This window comes from Molothrus ater, chromosome 3 (assembly GCF_012460135.2).
Source record: "Molothrus ater isolate BHLD 08-10-18 breed brown headed cowbird chromosome 3, BPBGC_Mater_1.1, whole genome shotgun sequence".
Classification (NCBI taxonomy): domain Eukaryota; kingdom Metazoa; phylum Chordata; class Aves; order Passeriformes; family Icteridae; genus Molothrus; species Molothrus ater.
In genome coordinates this window covers 31952118-31961680 of record NC_050480.2, presented here as the reverse complement: position 1 = coordinate 31961680, position 9563 = coordinate 31952118, and positions in this window count along the sequence as shown.

The following is a 9563-nucleotide window of genomic DNA, read 5'->3' as shown; positions in this document are numbered from 1 at the left end:
CCAGTGCACCTTGCTGGCATCTTTGGAGCTGCTGAGATGTGGGGTGGGTACCTATCGCAGCGAGCTGCATTAGCTGATCTTGGCAGCCTCCCCAGCAGCTGGTTGCAGCAGGAGGCTAACTTGGTATTTTGGGATAGTCCCTTCTTTCTATTTACCATGGAGCTGTCACACACATATCCCTCAGTACTGTGCATATCTCAGAATTTCCATGTCTCCTGAGAATTCTTTTTTTCAGGTTAATCCCTGTTTCTTTACAACGCCAGATGCAATCATGTGTATCAGCTTTATTTGAATTAATATGGTCTGCCTGCACTTGAAGTGTTCTAATTCTCCATGCAAATTATCTTGGTTTATGTGCATATGTTTAAAAATGTCTGAATTTTTTTATTCTCAAGATTTAATGGACTAACAGAGATCATATCAATAGGCATGTTCAGCCACTGGTACCTGGGGTCTTGGATTTGCTGCTACAGCACTGCAGAAGCACTAATGTAGCCATTTATTTTAGTTTTAATGTATGTATTCCATTTCTAAATGTTTGCAGAAGCCCAGTGTGAAAGGCATCTACTCAAGTGGTTTTTGTTCAATTGTCCAAAAAGTATCAGCAGTATTTGAGAAACAGTCACAAAGCAGTTTCCCTGAAGGACACAGCTGCAGATCCCAGGTGTTTCTAGAGGCTTCTACAGAAACACTTGTCTAGAGGCTCAGTTACTGAGTGTACATGTTTTCTTCATATATGTTATCTACATATCAGAAAAAAGGAAAAATATGGTGATGTGCCTTATTGAGCACATGGATACATCTGGAAGAAAAAAAAAAATCTAAAGCCTCTAAAGTTTTCTACTTAAGCTGCCATTTTACCAAGAATTTAAATGTTATTTCTTGAGAAAGGCCACATGGCCCATTAGATCTGCCTTCCTTTGAAAAGTTTTCTAATTTCTTTGTGACAGCTGCCACTAAACTATACAAAGTTAGTGTTTAAAGGACTGCAAGCTTTCATCTTCTCAGGGATCTGGAAGGACAGAGCTAAGTGGATAATCCTGCATTCTGTGCAAGATTTTTTAGCAAAGGAGAAACCACAGGTGGGAGAGAGAGTGGTTATTTCAAGACAGTCAAGTTCTCCCTGGCCTATTCTGACTCTGGCATCCTGTGAGATAATTTCACCATGGGATATACTAGATTTATCTAACTGATTTTCTCTCTGATAGAAACCAGTGCACTGGCCTGACAGGTGGATAATAAAGACAAAGCAGTGCTGATGTTTGTAGCAACAGAGCTTCTAAGGAAAGCTGATACTCCTGCTGAGCCAAGCTGCAACAAATAATGCCCTGGACCCAAAAGCTTTTCAATGTGCATTTCCATCAGGACCAGAAATTCCTCAAATACATAAAATGAAGGGGAATAAAAGTCCCATAAAACTCTTTTAAAAGAATTTAGGTTTCACAGAAAGAATGGAGGAAAGTAAAGCTTTGATTGGACCAATCTCTATCAAATTTTCAGGCAAACCTGCACATTCAGCAACAACTTTCCCAGTCTGGGTTTCAACAACTAAGCAGTCATGCTGCAAAGAAATTCAAGGTGTCAGAGATTTCTCAGAAGTTGATTGTCTGGATGGAAAATCAGGTTGTCCAGAGGAAACCCTCTCCTTACCCAGGAGGACTTGGATAAGAGGCCATGTTAAGATCTGAGTATTAAAAATTTTAGAGAGGTGCCTTTGCCTGAATTAAGATGCAAACAAGACCATGTGCCAAAGTCAGTAGTATGAATTTTATTTAACAGTAAATGTGGGGGTAAAGGGTGGGGGGGCCGGGGGAGCTGAGGGGAGAGAGAGAGAGAAAGGGGAGGGAGAGAAAGAGAGTGATAGATTTTGTAGAAAATATTGCCACTCCATGGCTCCCAATGGTGTTCCATTGATCCTCCTCCTCTTGGTGGTGAGGGTCCCACAAAATATAGAGTTCAGTGGGTTAATTCATGCTGTGTGGGAATGCCCAGATACCTTCCCTAGGGGATAGATTGTGGTGCAAGTTTGTCAGAGTCTCTTGTGAGAGACTCTGGATCAGTTCCACCACTTGGATCACATGCAGCGCTCCGGGGCAAGGCCTCAGGCAATGAGTCTGGGAGCGCTTCAGGGCGCTTTGCTGGATGATGACACCCTGCAGCTGCCTCTCACGTGAGTGTGGCCTTCCCAGGGTGGGGACAGGTTTACAAGTGAGCCACTTTGTGTGAGGGAGCGTGGGTGGTCACTCCCTCTGAGCAGAGGCCACCCACACAGCAAAACTCTCCTCCTGCCCCAGTGGGTGTGGGCAGTGTGTGCAAAGCTGCCCTCAGCAGATGGGTCTGTGGGCTATGGCCTCTCCCACCCCGAACCCAGCCAGGGATGGATTTCAGCACAGCTGCTGGCTTTGGCTTTCTTGTGGATACATTCTTTTCCCTCAGCCTTGTTTACTTCTCTCTAGACCTGAGATAATTGCATGGCAGTGTCACCTTTTTCTGTTCTCAAGTACCCTCAGGGGGCTAAACTCACAGCCCCCAAGTTCCCCTCAGGAGGCCTGTTTGGGGAGGGGCGGCCTTTGGTGGTCACAGTTTCATTATACAGTTCTGCCATAATGGGCCAAAAGTCCTTCATAGCCATGTTTAAGGATTTAACCACAACGTTTCCATCTCTCAGGGGTTTTGGTTGGGCTTTGCAAACTCGTTAATTTCCTAACTCGGGAACAGCGAGGCCGGCAGGAGCCGGTGCTGCAGCTCATCAGGCTCTGGGCAGCCGGAGCTGCTGGGAGCTGTGTCACTGATGGGACAGGGACAGCCCTTCCAGCCCTCCCAGCCCTCCCAGGAGACACAGGAGGAGAGGGAAATGTCAGCGAGGGCTCTGGAAAGCAAGACTTCCTCTATGTCTAATACATAAGGTAAAAAGAGTCTGCTGATCTTGTTCGTAACATTTTAAACAGCTTTGAAGGCTTGAGTAAATGCTTACCCTGCCTCTTAGGATAAGTGAAATGTAGATGGGATTCCTTGAAGCAACAAAGGAAAATGCCTCAGGGCCTTTATGAAATCCCTCGAACTGCTTCAAAAATGTTAGCGGAAAGGGCCATTGCTACACTGAGATGCCAGAACCAGTCGGTTGTGCTAAAGCTTGAATACGTCCACAAAATCAAGAAGAGCAGGGGAAGGGCTCAAACACAGTTCTTTGCCCTGATGTACAAACAAAACTGAAAAATGGAGAAGCCAAATGCAATTGCTTGGGGTCAAAAAGAGAAGAGAACTGGGAAGTTGAGATTTGATTTTTAACCCAATGCCCATCCCCTTGGCCCCCCTCATGCACACACATTTACTGTTTAATAAAAGCCAGACTCTGAACTTTGGGCAGGAAGGCTTATTAACTGAGCTGGTAGTGTGCTAACAACCAGTCAGAATTTAATTTTGGGAAGTAATTGGAGAAAAATTAATGGAAAGGTACTTTGAATACTCCCTTCATTAAGATTGCCCTTTATATGTAGTCCAGGCAACAATAACTTTATTACCCAAATTTAAAATCCTTCTGCATTTCAAAGTTTCTCATATTTTTTTGAATTTGTTTTTTTAAGTGACGTTTTTATGTCAGAACTATAACTTGAATCATTCTGGCTAAGCTTAAAAATTTACTAGGTTGTCATTTCTATATCTGAATCTGTCTTTGACTTTCTGAGAATCTGGATAACTGGAATATTTTTATCCCATGTCAGCATGTGACTTACACATGTATAACAAAGAGAATAACTTTGGCCATTGCTTATTTTTTGTGAGTACCTTTTTTTTTGATCGCTGACAGATATTCAGAAGAAAATTGTGTGAAGTGTGAATGAACAGTGGAAAGACTGTTCCACATGGAAAGACTTCTGTACAAGCTATTACAAATGCAGATTGAAAGTTAGATTGAAAGGTTCAGTTTGTGCTGTGTCCAGCACAGCACTTTTAGGGACTAAAGCTCCTCTTGTAGCTCTCTCCACTGTCCTCCTTATTCTTCAGCTGAGTTTATGAAGATAGCAACAGATGTGAAGAGATTTGAGGAGCTACCACCACTGCAGTGTTACACTAAAAGCCAGTGGGACCACCTCAACAGGGACATGTTTCTGGAACTGCTTGCATGATTGATAGTTTCTCATCACCTCCTGGTGTTTTTGGCTGCCCGTGGCCTGGCCAGTAAGATTTAACACAGAGGAAATAAGGAGAATCCTCTATTATTTCCACCAGAAAATGGAATTATAAAAAGATCCTGTGCTTTGCAGAGAATTCAAGTCAAAATAAAGCTGACTATCTAGCTTTCAAATCTCTAATATTAACATTACAACTGAGCAAAGAAAAGGTTTCTACTGCCTACACAAAACTGGATTAGATTGATTGGTCTCTGTCCCTCACAGGATTTTTCAAAAAATTGTGGGTTAAGCCTAGTTAACCATCTCATTCCAGCACTGAACATCACCGTACTGAAAGGATTTTCAGCATATTGAGACCAGTTCAAAGACACCTTTGTGGTCCTTTCAGTGCTCTTGCAGTCTCATCACAGTGTCCATCCCACTAGGGAGATCCATGCGCTTATCAGAGAATTACCAAGTTCCAAAACCCCTGCTGTGGTCAGAGACACGTCTTCCCAGGCTCTGCACTCTGCTGCTTTAGTTCCAAACACTCTTAATAATTTTGAAAAGAGGTGAGCACACACTGAGGGTGCAACATTACCTGTAAAGGCAGTAGAGGAGGACAGCAATGTGCTGGGTGCATGGAGCACAGCACCAGGAGCTAGTTCAGGTGTAGACACAGTTTCTCTGTAGAGGAGATACTTTCAAGAGGCATATGGGAAGGAATATCAAACAGCTGCTCTCATATGCCAAAGCACAACAAATGAAGGGTGAGTGCACAGTGAAGTGCTGCATTGCAAGGTAGGCCAGCAAATTTTTCTGTCCTTATTACAATGAATTTAAAAGAGTTTGACTAGATTTTCACTGATAGCTGAATCTGTATCTTTCTCAGACTACTATATTTTTACCTAGGTCTACCACTATTAGTAATTCTTGTGTTTTGGAATGGGAGGAACTCATGACTAAAAGCAAAATCTGTCTTAAAATGTTCTTGAGAACTTTTCTTGGCTGTTTTTCTTATGTTGTTTTAAACAATATCTTAGTCTAACACAGATTAGTAATTTATTTTTGTTTTACTATCAAACAGTTTTCTGAAGGGCAAAGCAGGATCATGTATTTCCATCTGGGTTTTTTAAGAGCTCTTTCTAATAGCATAGTCCAAGATAAATCAATTCTTATCCACAGAATAGAGATGGATTTAACTTAATTCTGCAGTCCTCAAATTCTGGATGCATCTGACAACTCTGTGGTGATCCCTGAGTTTTTCTGGGGAGTCAGAAAAGTAGCTCCTCTTGTCAAAAATAAGCATCTTGGAATTGTTCAACAAGCAAAGAATTCCTGTCTCCTGTACAATGAATCCTCTAAGTTCACTGCCTCTCAAATTTCAGTCCAATGATGACAGCCCAGAGTGCACTTGCCAAACTGGCCTCTGCATTTAAAGTAAAAATGAATGAATTGAATTTTTTTTTTGCTCCTACACTAAATAAACAAATGACAGAGACATCTCAGGAGCTTGAACAACCCACTGGTCTTGATTCCATTCACACAGAAACAGAACAGAAGCCACAAAATGTGAGACATGCCACCTTCTCCTGAAGAAGGTCAGGAAAGGCCATTTGAGTGTCATGTTCATCAGACACCCCCTTCTGTATCTTCTATCACTTGACATGACATATTGTGATTTCTTCTGAGTATCTGTCAGCAGGTCAAAAAAAAAGGTACTCACAAAAAAAGTCTGATTTTTACTGTTTTGTTGTGAGTCTGAGAACAATTAAGAATATTCAGGGTTTTTCCTTTTGTCATCTGGTGTGTGAGGAAATCTTGTTATGGATTTGACCACTGCAAGCCTCACTTATTTGACACATTTCATCTGTTTGTGGGTTGTCTCTATGTGATGCAATTGCCAGCAGCTCAGGTTCTGTGTTTTCTTGCAATTTAATATCCCTTTTATTCCCTGTCTCTCTGGTTGTTGGCAGCTTCTCCAGCCAGTCGCTTTTAAGAAATTCTAGAACAAAGCTCCTCAGGATAAGTACTTCTGCTGTTCAAACCATTTCCTCTCTCACAGCATCCATTACATTTGTACAGTCAGAGAAACACCATCCCATGGACAAACACACAAGAAGCAAAAGCAGTATTTCAACTTGATGTTTTTGTGCCTGTACTTATTCCCTAATTCTCTGTGTTTTCCAGTGGACCATCAATAAGAATTAATCCATGCCAGCTGTGCTGAGCAGTGCAGTTAAATGTTCTTGTTGGGAAGCTAAATCTTTGCTGCAAAATGCATTTGGTACTTACCATGGTTTCCAGATTTTTCATGCTCTCAGTAACATGTGTAATCATTTACATCAAAAGGCAAATCAATGACCTGTAACTGAGCTTTCAAAAATTGTAAGTTATCATATTTGACTGCTTCCAGGAGTTTGAGTTATCTGAGCAGTGATGAACAGTAGCTATTAGACAAGGAATGACCAAGCAGAATTTATTTAAATTAGCTTGAGATAGCTTTAATAAACTGCTATAGGTAAGTGATTTGTGCTATGTAATCTTAGGAGTGAAAGACTGCAAGAGATTTTGCATCAGCTGCTTAAATAATGATATTATTGCTATTGCTATCACCAGATGCTTACAAGGGCTGAGCAACAAACTCTTCTTGGTTTCAGTGCAGCTGTGGACTGCCAGCTCCTGTAAACAGCCAGCTAGTGAGAGCTAAAGCAAGTCTGGCTCACTCAGGGAGGAATAGCTGTAGCAAAGGTCAGGTTTTGCCATGGGCAGGAGGAAGGCTGGCCAGCACCAGGCAGGTCACATAACAAAACTCCTGGTGCTGCAGGTTGCCATGCCTTTGTGCACTTCAGAGAGGTGGAGGAGGGTGGAATTTGAACTGGAAAGTCTTGAAAGAAGTCTGCTGCAGGCAGGATACTTATTGTCCATGAAATGAGAAGGGAAAACATGTAAAGAAACAACATCTGAAAAGAAAGCACCAACACTGAAATAAGCACCAGCATTTACTACCAGTTTTTTGTCTCTGCCTCCACCATTTTCTTTTGAAGTGTAGGTCCTGGTCCTATCTTGGTCCTTTTTCTTTCACCTTTCAACTCATCTAGGATGGTCCTTGATATGTGGTGGCCAGTCAGCAGGACTATCTGTCTAATGGTCTCAGTATGAGAGATACTATTTTATACGAGAAGAAGAGACTACTGGGGTGGTCTCCTCGTCTGGCTTCTCTTCACCTTGAAGGGAACCCCTTGCCCTCAGAGAAATGAAACTAAGACAGTTGCATCTTTCTCTTATTTGACACTTAATGTTATAATCTTAATAGTAGTGGCCTTTGATTTATGCTATTCACGTTTACACTTCAGAACAGTGTGACACAATGAAGTTTCATATCTGGTTTTGAGTGCTGTGCTGCCATCCCCCACAGGGTACCTTTCTCATTGTCTCATCTATCTCATAACATTTTCCTGAACTTGGTGAAAAGAATGTGATTAAAGTGGTTTGTAAGAAAGCTGTGGGGTTTTTTCATTATAACTCTTTAGACATTTTCCATCTCACAACTGAAGGATTCGATCTGCCTTTGTAACATTTACATTTCCCATGCACATCTGAGGAATGGCACAGAGACTAAAGTGCCTGTTGGTCATTAGGGAGTAAAGCTTGAGGCCATGAGAAACAGCCCTTAGTATTTCAGCATTAGTCATGGTGTAGAGTTAATGAAATCAAATTAAAGTTCAAACTACAGCATGGCTTTTCTCAAGTGGCATTAAAACCACCTCCTGATTTGCAGTGCAATATGCAATAGCTCTTGATAAATTTCAGCTCTCCTCTCTCAACTGCACAACCAAATACAACAGTTCAGACACAGGCAATTAATGCTGAGGGGGGCTGTGTAAATGGCTGACTTAAAAAATAACTGGTGTCTGGCTGCAAATTCTGTGCATGCAAAGTGAATTGACAAAACATTACTCTCTTTTGTATTTAATCCTACTTCCTGTATACACTGAATTTCTTCCAGTTTCTTCAGTTTGTGCAAATAAGGATTGATGTCTTAAGGAATGAGGAGCCTCTCTCAAACCTCTCTCATCTTTCTTCCTGTTTCTTTTTTATGCTGTACATAGCTATTTGCTTTATCTTTATGGAATCTTTTCAGTTATAGGAGGAATTCATAGTGAAACTCTTGCAACAACTAAGTAATATTTTGCAAGAAACTTCTTGTAAGCACTTCCCTGCACCTTTGGCAGTGAGCTTTGATGATAATTTGGAATGTGAGATAGGATTGCAAACCATATATACATATGTATTTTTGGTACTAAGGAAGGAACTAAGACTTCTGCTAGCTGTGAAAAGAAATTGAACATATCAAACTCATTTCACACATGACTGACATCTGGAAAATAAATGCATTCACCACATTTCTGCTGCGCACACTTCGGTGATTTAAAGCTTTAGATTTTTATTCCATAGACATTTGAAATATGGCATATATGGTTAAGGGAAAACATGTGAAATCATCTCTAAAATCATTATTTCAGATATGATATGAAATCATCATTTTAGATGTTTCAGATCCAAAGAACTTGGAATTTTGCAATTTCCTTATTTCATTTTTTTGTTTTCCCTTTAACTCCTTTGCATCTCTGGAGACTATGCTGTGGCTCAAAGCTGAAGTGTGAAGTGATTAGGAAGATTTGTATTATATTGATTTACCTTCCAGTACTTAAACCAAGGGTTCACACTGCTGCATTTAGCTGTTTACCCTTCACTGACACTCACTTCATTACCAGGCATACAGGTAATGAGAACTGATGAAAATCAACTCAATTAGTCTAGAATGAGTGCCTGCACTATGCTCTCTCAAGTCAAAATGTTACCTGTGTATCCATACTGAGGCTTTTCTAAACATTTGTAAGGTTATCCTGGCTATTTGCCATAGATGGACTCTGACAGTGGTTGTTGGGATTCCTGGCACAGATACTTTGCTTCTCTTGCTTCTCCATCATTCCCAGCCCAGCAAGAGGGGAAGCCTTAGCAAAGAAGTTACAGATGCCCAGGTTTTCTGTTCCTATGCCATCTATTACCAATGTTCATCAGCTATTTCTTCTAGAAAGTTCTCTGTCTCAATTCCAAACAAGTAACTCTTCTACTCACCCTCCACACATGACCAGGTAGCAAACTATGATGCTATTTTCTTGGGAAAGACTACACAGATAGACAAGATCCATTAATACATGCACATTGATGGAAGGATTTCTACACTTACTTATCTTGCAACACAAACATGTCCAGAACTTAAACACTCATTGTAGGTGAAATGAGGCAGCCAGCAGAATGTGGTGGTTGCTGTCAGGTCTCTGTCCCCTCCACTGTGTGCAACTCTTCAGTACAGGCTATTGTTTCTCACCAAAGAGCTCAAAAAAGCCAGCACACCAATCTTACACACATAGATGCACTAGCTCT